This window comes from Callospermophilus lateralis, chromosome X (assembly GCF_048772815.1).
Source record: "Callospermophilus lateralis isolate mCalLat2 chromosome X, mCalLat2.hap1, whole genome shotgun sequence".
Lineage (NCBI taxonomy): Eukaryota > Metazoa > Chordata > Mammalia > Rodentia > Sciuridae > Callospermophilus > Callospermophilus lateralis.
The window spans coordinates 111,350,028-111,361,401 of NC_135325.1; positions in this window are offsets into that span (position 1 = coordinate 111,350,028).

The following is an 11,374-nucleotide window of genomic DNA, read 5'->3' on the forward strand; positions in this document are numbered from 1 at the left end:
TTGGAGAACTCTAACCACTCGACTGGTAATTTATGGAAGAATGTATAGACTCAACCTCCTATTTAGATAGTTACCCTATGTATAGATAGCAAAAGTTAGGAGATTGAAAGTGGTATAGAGAGAATATGAATTAAAAAAAAAAGAAAAGAAAAGAAATAACAAGGAAGAAAAGAGAAATAAGAGAAGGGAAAGGGAAGTAAGATAGAAATACAGAAAAAAATGGGGGGGAGGTGGGGTATATGCAATTCCTCTATATTATATTACTTTGGTAATTCAGTTGTTCATGCTCAGTTCTTGGTTTCACATATGCTGAAGTTGTGGAAGAGAGAGAAGAAAAGAGAAAGAGAGGAAAAAAAAAGACTCTCAGAACACTGTTTTCCTTGCTTCCAGTAGGTGGCGTTGTCTATTCCTAGTTTGAGCCTCTGTATTCAGGGTGGTGGGTATAGCCAGTGTGAAGGGAAATGAGCTTCCACCTGTATCTTCCCTACTCTAGTCTCTGAGGTAGAAACCAGGTGCCTCTACAGTTGTTGTTTTGTGTTGATAGCTACAATCCCCAAAAGCTTGTGGGAAATATTTTGAGTTATCTCAGTGAAGGGTGGGGGAGTTGGAAACCGGGTACCTGGATCAGCCGCAACTGTGCTGGTAGCCACACCCACTTTGATGGGTTTTAAGGGTTGATGGGCTTCCTGGAGACTAGCGCTCGGGGCGGGACCGGACTTCCTCCTCCGGTCTGGCTGAGCGGCTGGCGCCTTCCTGCTCCGGTCTGGCTGGCGGCTGGCACGGCTTCCTGCTCCGGTCTGGCTGGGCGGCTGTCGCGGCTTCCTGCTCCGGTCTGGCTCTGAACATAAATTTTCATTTTTAAAATTTGTTCTTATTAGTTACGCATGACAGTAGAATGTATTTGACATATCATATATATGGAGTATAATTTATCATTCTTCTGATTATACAAGATGTAGAATTAGGGCTGGGGCTGTAGCTCAGCAGTAGAGCACTTGTCTAGCATGTGCGAGGTGCTGGGTTTGATCCTCAGCACCACATAAAAATAAATAAATAAATAAAGGTATTGTGTTCAACTACAACTAAAAAATATTTTAAAAAGATGTAGTATCACATTAGTTATGTAATCATATATGCACATAGGAAAGTTATGTTCGATTCATTCTACTGTCTTTCCTATTCCCATTCCCCTTTCCTTCGCTTCATTCTCCTTTGTCTAATCCAAAGTACTTCTATTGTTCCCTACCCTCCCCTTGATTGTTTACTAGCATCCATATATCAGAGAGAACATTCAGCCTTTGGTTTTTTTGGAATTGGATTATTTCACTTACCATGATAATCTTCACTTCCATCCACTTACCAACAAATGTCATAATTTCACTTATATTTGTGGCTGAGTAGTATTCCATTGTGGGGAAATATATCATATTCTCTTTATCTATTCATCTGTTAAAGGACACCTAGGCTGGTTCCATAGTTTAGCTATTGTGAGTTGAGCTGCTGTAAACATTAATGTGGCTGTGACACTGTAGTATGCTGACTTTTAAGTCTTGATGGTGGTTCCATTCCAAGTTTTCTGAGGAATCTCCATACTGCTTTCCAAAGTGAAGCAAGAGTCATCACAATACAAGACCTGAAACGATTCTGCAGAGCTATAGTAACCAAAATGGTATGGTATTGGCACCAAAACAGACATTCTGTACATTGGGTACAGAATAGAAGACAAAAAGACAAACCCACATAAGTATACTAGACAAAGGTGCCAAAAACATACATTGGAGAAAAGATAGCTTCTTCAACAAATGGTACTAGGAAAACTAGAAATCCATATGTAGCAAATTAAAATTAAACCCCTATCTCTCACCCTGCACAAAACTTAATTCAAAGTGGGTCAAGGACCTAGGCATTAGTCCAGAGACCCTTTGCCTCCTAGAAGGAAAAATTAGTCCAGATCTACATTATATCAGGTTAGGAACTGACTTCCTTAATAAGACTCCTAAGGTGCAAGAAGTAAACTCAAGAATAAATAAATGGGCCAGGTGCAGTAACACATGCCTATAATCCCAGTGACTCGGGAGCCTGAGGCAGGAAGATCTTGAATTCAAAGCCAGCCTCAGCAAAAGTGAGGCACTAAGCAACTCAGTGAGGCCCTGTCTCTAAATAAAATACAAAATAGGGATGGGGATGTAGCTCAGTGGTTAAGCACACCTGGGTTCAATCCTCAGTACCAAAAAAAAAAAAAAAAGCATAAACAAATGGGATGAAATCAAACTAAAAATCTTTTTCATAGCAAAGGGAACAATCAAGAACATGAAGAGAGAGCCTACAGAATGGGAGAAAATCTTTGCCACCTGCACCTCAGAACATTAATCTCCAGGATATATAAAGAACTCAAAAAACACCAGAAGAACAAATAACCCAGCTAAGGAACTGAACAGGCACTTCACAGACGAAGAAATACAAACGATCATCTCTACCAGTTAGAGAAATGCAATCAAAACTACACCTAGGACCCTGGGGATATAGCTCAGTTGGTAGAGTGTTTTCCTTTCATGCACAAGGTCCTGGGTTCAATCCCCAGCACCACACACACAAAACAAAACAAAAACAAAAACTACACTCAGATTTCATCTCACTGCAGTTAAAATGGCAATTATCAAGAATACAAGTAACAATAAATGTTGGTGACGATGTGGGGAGAAAGGTACACTCATAGGTTGTGAGAATGCAAATAAGTTTTCATTTCTAACTGGGTAAATACTTAGGAGTGAAATAGCTGGGTCATAAGTGATGTTAAGTATATGTTTAGCTTAATAAAAACTTCTTCAGTTGTTTTTCAAAGTGTACCAATAATTCCTATCAATGATATATTAGAATTCTAGTTTCATTCCATCCTTGCTTTTGTCAGTTTTCTTTTGATTTTATTCATTTTAGTAGGTATGGTATATCATTGTGGTTTAAATGTGTTTTTCTGCAATGATTATTAATGCTGAACATCTTTGTATGTTATTTGCCATCAATCTCTTCTTTGGTGAAATGTCTATTTAAACCTTTTCCTTGCTCTTTAGTTGGGTAGTTTGTTTTCTTATTGTTAAAATTTGAGAGTTCTTTATATAGTCCTTTGTCACAAGTCCTTTGTCAGGTGATTTGTAAATATTTTCTCTCAGTATTTGTCTTTTAAAAAATATTATTTTGATATGGGTTTGGCTAAGTTGCTCAGGTTGGCCTTAAAATTGTGAATCTCCTGCCTTAGCCTCCCTAGTGCTAGAACTATAGTTGTGTGCTACCACATCCCACCAGTGCCTGTCTTTTTTGAATCTTTTAGAATTGTCTTTTGCAGAGCAAAATATTTTGACATGAATGAGTCCTATTTATCAATGTTTTCTCTTATACATGTGCTTATTGTATTGTATGAATTACATTGATTTGATTTTTATTGTTGACCAGCCCTGCATTCTCAAGACTAATATCAATGCTTTTTATTACTAAAATTTCAATAAAACCCTAACATTGGGGCTGGGATTGTGGCTCAGTGGTAGAGTGCTCGCCTAGCATGGGTGGGACCCGGGTTCGATCCTCAGCACCACATAAAAATAAAGGCATTGTGTTGTGTCCATCTACACCAAAAAAAAAAAAAAAACCCTAACATTGATTTTACATGAGTTGGTACTTGAGGATATGTAATACAATGTAAATACAAATAAAATGCTTTATCTAAACAACTTGGTTATGATTTTTATTCAGTGATATATTGCTAGATCCAATTTACTAATATTTTGTTGAGGACTCCTGGTTTTTCTCTTGTGATTTTTTTTTTATTTCTTTGTTTTTTCCTCTACTTTCTAAATTTTGAAATTTTCTATGTTTTTATTATTGCTATTGGGAATTTGGTTTCCTAGAGCTCTTTTTTTCCCCCCTGAATGTTCCTTTTAAAAAGCATCTTGTTGGGAGACTAAGGAAGGAGAATCACAAGTTCAATGCCAGTCTAAGCAACTTACCAAGGCTCTAAGCAACCTAGTGAGACCCTGTCTCAAAATAAAATAAAAAGGGCTGGGGATGTTGCTCAGTGGTTAAGTACCCCTGGGTTTAATCCCTGGTACCAAAAAAAAAAAAAAATGCATCTTGTGGCTGGGATTGTAACTCAGTGGGAGAACATTTGTCTAACATGCATGAGGCCATGGGTATTATCACACACACACACACACACACACACACACACACACACACACACCCCACACCTCCACACACCATCTTGTCAGTGTTCCATGTGTGCTGTATCATACTTCTCTTAAAATATTAATAATATGTATATTTTTCTCAATGGATAGTGTCTTTTCCTTCAAGTTGACTTTGCTTTTTGTTTTGGTCTCTGTCTTCCATACTTTCCTCAAAGGTCTTGAAATCATTGGTTATATGTATTCATATGATTGAAAGTGTGGCTATAAAATATTGAATGAATACTATGAACATGTAAGAAGGCTTAGAGACTTGGAGCTTCATTATGGGTTGATTTGAGTGCATTGTTTTTTGGAGGCCCATTATGTCAATATCTTTAAGCCTTTGGTAAGATCATTTTTCCCAGAGAAGTGTCTTCCCATCTTCTGTCTGGAGAGTTAATGTCTCGGGGGTATATGGGGGATAAGAAGCCAAGTGTCTTGACATGAAATATTTAGTATACATATGACCACTTAAATTTCTCTGTTTTGGGCACATTACCCAAAGCTTTAGCTACACCTGGTATCCTTCAACCCAGATAATAAGTCTTTGGACCCATCTGTAGTTTAGATGGAAGGAGGTGATAGAGGGATTTATTTTCAAAACAGTTTCACAAAATTATTTTCTGTTAGTCACTGCCTGTCGTTTCCCTTTACTCATGAAATACCTGTTGCTTCCAGTTTCTGAGCCTTTTGTGGATTCTGGAGTGTAAATTGAGTTGCTTCTCAGCTTTCCCTACTGCCTGGGTAGTTTCCGGCTTCCTTTTTTCTTTCTTTCTTTCTTTCTTTTTTTTCTGTTACCTACTCTTATGTTCTCCCTGTCTGTGTAGATTCAAAAAAGAAATGCTTTTTATAGTTTTACTGGGGTTTCAGAAGAGAGTAAGATTAGAGGTATTTGTATTCAGTTTGGCATTTCAATCTGGAATTTTCTATTTAAGTGTTGATTTTATTCCTACCTGTAATAATAATAACTTGTTGTAGAAGAATATTTGAAGATGTAGAAAACTATAAACTAAGCATATACAATCCTATTTTTTTAAAAGAGGTCCTGCTGACTTTCTGGAGTGTTTCAAAGTTTTGTTTTCTATGCATGTAAATTGTGATCACATAATATATACCATTTTGTTCCAGTTTTATTCATTCAACAATGTGTTGTTAAATACTAAGTCTCAACATTTTAGGCAATCACTGGAAATTCTCCATCATTTTTTTTTTTTTTGTGGTGCTGAGAATTGAATCAAGGGCCTTATGCTTGTGAGGCAAGCCCTGTACCAACTGAGCTATATCCCCAGCCCCCCCGCCATCATTTTTAACAACTATAAAATATTCTATTCCATGAATAACAATAATAGCTCACTTGTATATAGTGCTTTTTATATATCATAAGTTATTCTAAATGCTTCACAAATATTAACTCATTCAGTCTTTCCATTAACATTACAAAGAAGATATTTTATTCTCCAATTTTACAGATGAGGGGAAAAGGCAGAAAGTAATATAGGTGACTTTCCCCAAATTACTCAGCTGATAAGTGGAAGAGTCAGAATTCAAATCCAAGCAGTTTGACTCTAGGGTCTATGCTTTTAATCATTATACTAAATAATATCATTATACCCATGTAATCATTTAATTTAATTTTTATGTATTGTTAGATAGTTTAGATTGTTTCAATTGTGTTTTGCACATGAATTATGCTTCAATAATATCTTTATGTGTTAAGTTTTGAGTATTTCAGTTTATTTCCTTAAACTAGATCCTTTGAACTACTACTTGTTCTAATTCTTCTCAGTTCTTTTATGTTCCTGTTTCATTTCTCCTCCTTTCCCAAGAATCTCTCTTCATCATTTTTGACCCATTCTCCTAAATGCTATCTGTTTGGGTTCTTCTTCTGGAAGATGTTCCATTTTTTTTTTTGTAGTGCTTGGGATAGAACCCAGAACCTTATTTATAGTAAGAAAGCAAAGCACTTTACCACTCAGCTATACCTCTGTCCCTGAAAAGCATAAAGTTGACAAATGATCTTTTTTTGTCAAATTCATTGTCTCGTTCTTATTCTTGTTGTTTGGTCTGCAATGTTTGGAGGACAATTAACTATACTTATACTTTGGAAATGTTCTTTTCTCTCTCACTATTCCTTTTACTGTATTCTTCTAGTTCTTCTACCTCTTGTTTCCTTCTCTTTTTCTTTCATCCTTCTGTCCACTGAATGTGAAACTTCCTCTTTGTTATGTTCTCACCTCTTAGTTCTTCTCTCTCCTCCCTCTTTCCCTCCCCTTCTATTTCCTCCTCTTCTCCCTCTTCCTATTCCCTTTCTTTTTTTGCATATTCATTCCTAAAATGATGACATCCACTTACATTCAATGTAACTATTAATAAGGCAGAATTTATTTCTGTTAATTTTTTGTTTTCTTTCTATACATTTTATATCTTTTCAGTTCCTCCATTTCTCCATTGCTGCCTTCTTTTCTGTTAAATAGATATTTTCTAGTTTACCATATTTATTCCCTTGTCATTTCTTGTACTATTTGTGAGCTGTTTTTTTTATGGTTGCTTTGGATTACAATCAATGTCTTAATAACAGTTTAGTTCAGATTAATACCAACTTAATTTAAAGATTATCTAAAAACTTTGTTTTTATACAGCTCCTTTCCCTTTTTTCTCCTTTGTGCTATTATTTTTATATAAATTACATCATTATATTTTGTATGTTCATTAACACAGATTTATAATTGTTGCATTGTGAAGTTGACTTTTAACTTATCTTTTTCTTTCATCCTTCTGACCACCAAATATGAACCTTCCTCATAGTTATATTCTCACCTCTTCTAGGAAAAAAAGAAAAAAAAGAATTTCAAACAAATAATACTTACTAATCATGGGAAGTTGGGCAGTTCTTTTACCTCTCTAAGCTTAGGTTTCCTTATCAGCAATATGAACATCTTGGCATTATTTATCTCATATAAATTGCTGTTAGGATTAAGTGGGATAATGAATGTGAAGTATTTGAGATAGTGCCTAGCACAGAATAAGTGCTCAATAAATGGTAGCTGTGGTCATTAGCTACTATTTTCTTTTATTGTGGTGCCTTTGCTTATGCTGTTCCATCTATTTGTAATCCCCTCTTTCCAATTTCCCTATACCAAATTTCTAGTTATTCTATAATTCCTAGTTCAGTTAGTTCTAGTTCTAGTTCTCTTCCATGCACGCAACTTGTAAGTGTCCATTACCATTACTACAATATTTGCCACAGTCTTCCTTAAATTGCAAATATCTGTGACATGTCTTATCTCTCGTTTTATGTTTAAAAACTAATGAGAATGAGTACTATTCTTATTCATTTTTGTACCTTTCATAGTTTTTAACTCAGTGCCTTATACATTGAGTAAGAGATCAGCAGTGAATGCTAATTGTGTGACTGAACAAATAATCGAAAAAGGAAAGACAGATTCAGTTTCCTGAGTTCTATTAGTAGAACTGAATGTGATTTTAAAGCCATAAATCAGATGTGGTTTGCAGGCTTTCTTACTCAGATAGGAGAATCATACAGTACTGGGATTCTTATCTCTCGAAATGCTCAAAAGAGAATTTCAGTGCCTCATGGTATGGAAATGGATTTGAATTTAGGTGGAGAAGTGATAAGATTAGTGAACATGTATGTTCCCTAAAATAATTTGTAGATAGTACAGTGATTAAACAATGTACTTTTCTTTATATGACCCCAAAAAATGGTGGATAGGGAAGGCACAAGGCAGCGTAGTTTGATGGGCATGGACCCAGGTGTTAAAAATGGAAGAAGAAAGTTTGAATTTTGAATTCCAGTACTAAATAATAATGACTGGGTAGGTCCTATAACCTTTCTGATTGCCCATTTCCTTGACTATAATACCCATGTCACAGAGTCATTTAGAGAAGTAAATGAACTAATGGATTGTGAAATTGTTTTGTGAACTATAAAGCAGGTTTGGTCACTCTTTTCTCCTGGGTTCTTATTGCTCTGTTTGTCATTCTGCTTAGAATTTCCGATGTTAAATTGTAATTTATTTGTTTATGTCTGGCTCCCACTAGACTGAGCTTTTTCAGAGCAAAGATTTTTGTTTTATTTATCTTTGAACATCAGAGCCTAACACATTGGTACTCAATAAATGCTTGATGAATGCGTGAATAAATGTTTCAAGTAGAAGATGAACCCAGGTGACCTCCTAGGAGTTCTTCTAGTTTTGCTGCTTAAGATTCCATGAAAAGGTCTAGAAACAATTAGAGATTGACACAGGAAGAAATATTTAGACTGTAAAAACATGATGTTGAAGGACAGTTACAGATTTGTTAAGCACATATTAACATTCTAGTGTGTACTTCCAAAAAGGAAATTGTTGAGATGGGTTAATTGAGTTTATGTATAAGAAGGGAGGTTATGATTTGTCAAGTGAAAAGTAATTTTTCTGGCCAAGAAATGATAACAGCTGAAATGAATCTCTCAAAAGTAGGAAATTTGGCAGAGGAATATTGTGGCTAAACAAATTCATTAGAGCAGAAAGGTATTAAAAACATTTTGAGAAGTGTGGTTAAATCATGGAAAACCAGGCACCCTTATTAAGATGCCAGAAACTTATGAGACATAAGGTGGAGGTTTTGTTGTTATATGAAAGGATTTTAAGCTACATCTCTGGCAAGAGCAAAATGTGAGCCTTTAAACGGCAAAATAGATTATAGCTGTTGAAGAAAGGTGTTAATAGAAGAGATCATAAACACAAGGGGGAAAGGTGAAATACAAATAGTACAATGAAAGAACAAATGACTGAAGTTTATTTAGTGAAGATCAGATTACTTCTTTTTTAATTTTTTTATTCTAATTTGTTATATATGACAGAGAATGCATTCCAGTTCATATTACACATATAGAGCACAATTTTTCATATCTCTGATTGGATAGGTGCACTATCTCTTTGATGTTTTTGTATTTGATTTGCCAGAATTTTATTGAGAATTTTTGCATCTTATGTTCAGTAGAGATATTGGTCTAAAGTTTTCTTTCTTTGATGTGTCTTTGCCTGGTTTTGGAATCAGGGTGATATTGGTCTCATAGAATGAGTTTGGAAATGCTCCCTCTTTTTCTATTTCCTGAAATAAATTGAAGAATATTGGTATCAGTTCTTCTTTAAAGGTCTTTCAGAACTCAGCTGTGTATCCATCCGGTTGCAGAACTCAGCTGTGTATCCATCCGGTCCTGGGCTTTTCTTGGTTGGTAGGCTTCTGATTTCAGTGCTTGAAATTGGTCTGTTTAAATTGTGATTATCATCTTGATTCAATATGGGCAAATCCTATGACTCTAGAAATTTGTCAATGCCTTTGATATTTTCTATTTTATTGAAATAGAAGTTTTCAAAATAAGAGGCTGGTGTTGTAGCTCAGTGGTAGAACTCTTGCCTTGCATGCATGAGGCACTGGGTTAGATCCTCAGCAACACATAAAAATAAATAAATAAAATAAAGACATTGTGTCCATCTACAACTAAAAATATATTTTAAAAAAGAAGTTTTCAAAATAATTTCTTTTTTCATTTCTTTTTTATTCTATTTGTTATATATGTATAACTGTAGTTCATATTACACATATAGAGCACAATTTTTCATATCTCTGGTTGTATACAAAGTATATTCACATCATTCATGTCTTCATATTTGCACTTAGGGTAATGATGTCCATCTCATTCCACTATCTTTCCTACCCCCATGCCCCTCCCTTCAGCTCCCACCCCTTTGCTCTATCTAGAGTTCATCTAATCCTCCCTTGCCCCACCACCCAAACTCACTACAAATCAGCCTCCTTATATCAGAGAAAACATTTGGCATTTGGTTTTTTGGGATTGGCTAACTTCACTTAGCAATATATTCTCCAACTCCATTCATTTACCTGCAAATGTTAGGATTTTGTTCTCATTTATTTTTGAGTAATATTCCATATATATATATATATACACACATCACATTTCCTTTATCCATTCATCTACTGAAGGGAATCTAGGTTGGTTCCACAGTTTAGCTATTGTGAATTGTGCTATAATAAACAATGATGTGGCTGTGTCCCTGTAGCATGCTATTTTTAAGTCCTTTTGGTATACACCGAGGAGTGGGATAGCTGGGTCAAATGGTGGTTCTATTCCCAGCTTTCCAAGGAATCTCCATACTGCTTTCCATATTGGCTGCACCAATTTTCAGTTCCACCAGCAATGTATGAATGTGCCTTTCCCCCCACATCCTCACCAACACTTATTGTTGTTTGTATTCTTAATAGCTGCCATTCTGAATGGAGTGAGATGAAATCTTAGAGTGGTTTTGTTTTGCATTTCTCTAATTGCTAGAGATGTCGAACATTTTTTCATATATTTGTTGATTGATTATATATCCTCTTCTGAGAAGTGTCTGTTCAGTTCCTTGGCCCATTTATTGATTGGTTTTTTTTTTGGTGATTAAGTTTTTGTGCCCTTTATATACCCTAGAGATTAGTGGTCTATCTGATGTGCAAGTGGTAAAAATTTGCTCCCATGCTGTAGGTTCTCTATTCACCCATTGATTGTTTCTTTTGCTGAGAAGGATCTTTTTAGTTTGAATACATCCCATTTATTAATTCTTGATCTAATTCTTGCACTATAGGAGTCTTATTAAGGAAGTAGGGGTCTAATCTGATATGATGAAGATTTGGGCCTACTTTTTCTTTAATAGACATAGTGTCTCTGGTTTAATTCCTCCATCCTTGATCCACTTTGAGTTGAGTTTTGTACATGGTGAGAGATAAGGGTTTAATTTCACTTCGTTGCATAGGGATTTCCAGTTTTCCCAGTACCATTTATTGAAGAGGCCATCTTTCCTCCAATGTAAGTTTTGGGCACCTTTGTCTAATATAAGATAATTTTAATTATGTGTGTTTGTCTCTGTGTCCTCTATTCTGTACCATTGGTCTACCAGTTTATTTTGGTGCCAATACCATGCTGTTTTTGTTACTATTGCTCTGTAGTATAATTTAAGGTCTGGTATAGTGATGCCACCTGGTCACTCTTCCTGGTAAGGATTGCTTTGGCTATTCTGGGTCTCTTATTTTTCCAGATGAATTTCATAACTGCTTTTTCTATTTCTATGAGGAATGTCATTGGGATTTTGATTGAA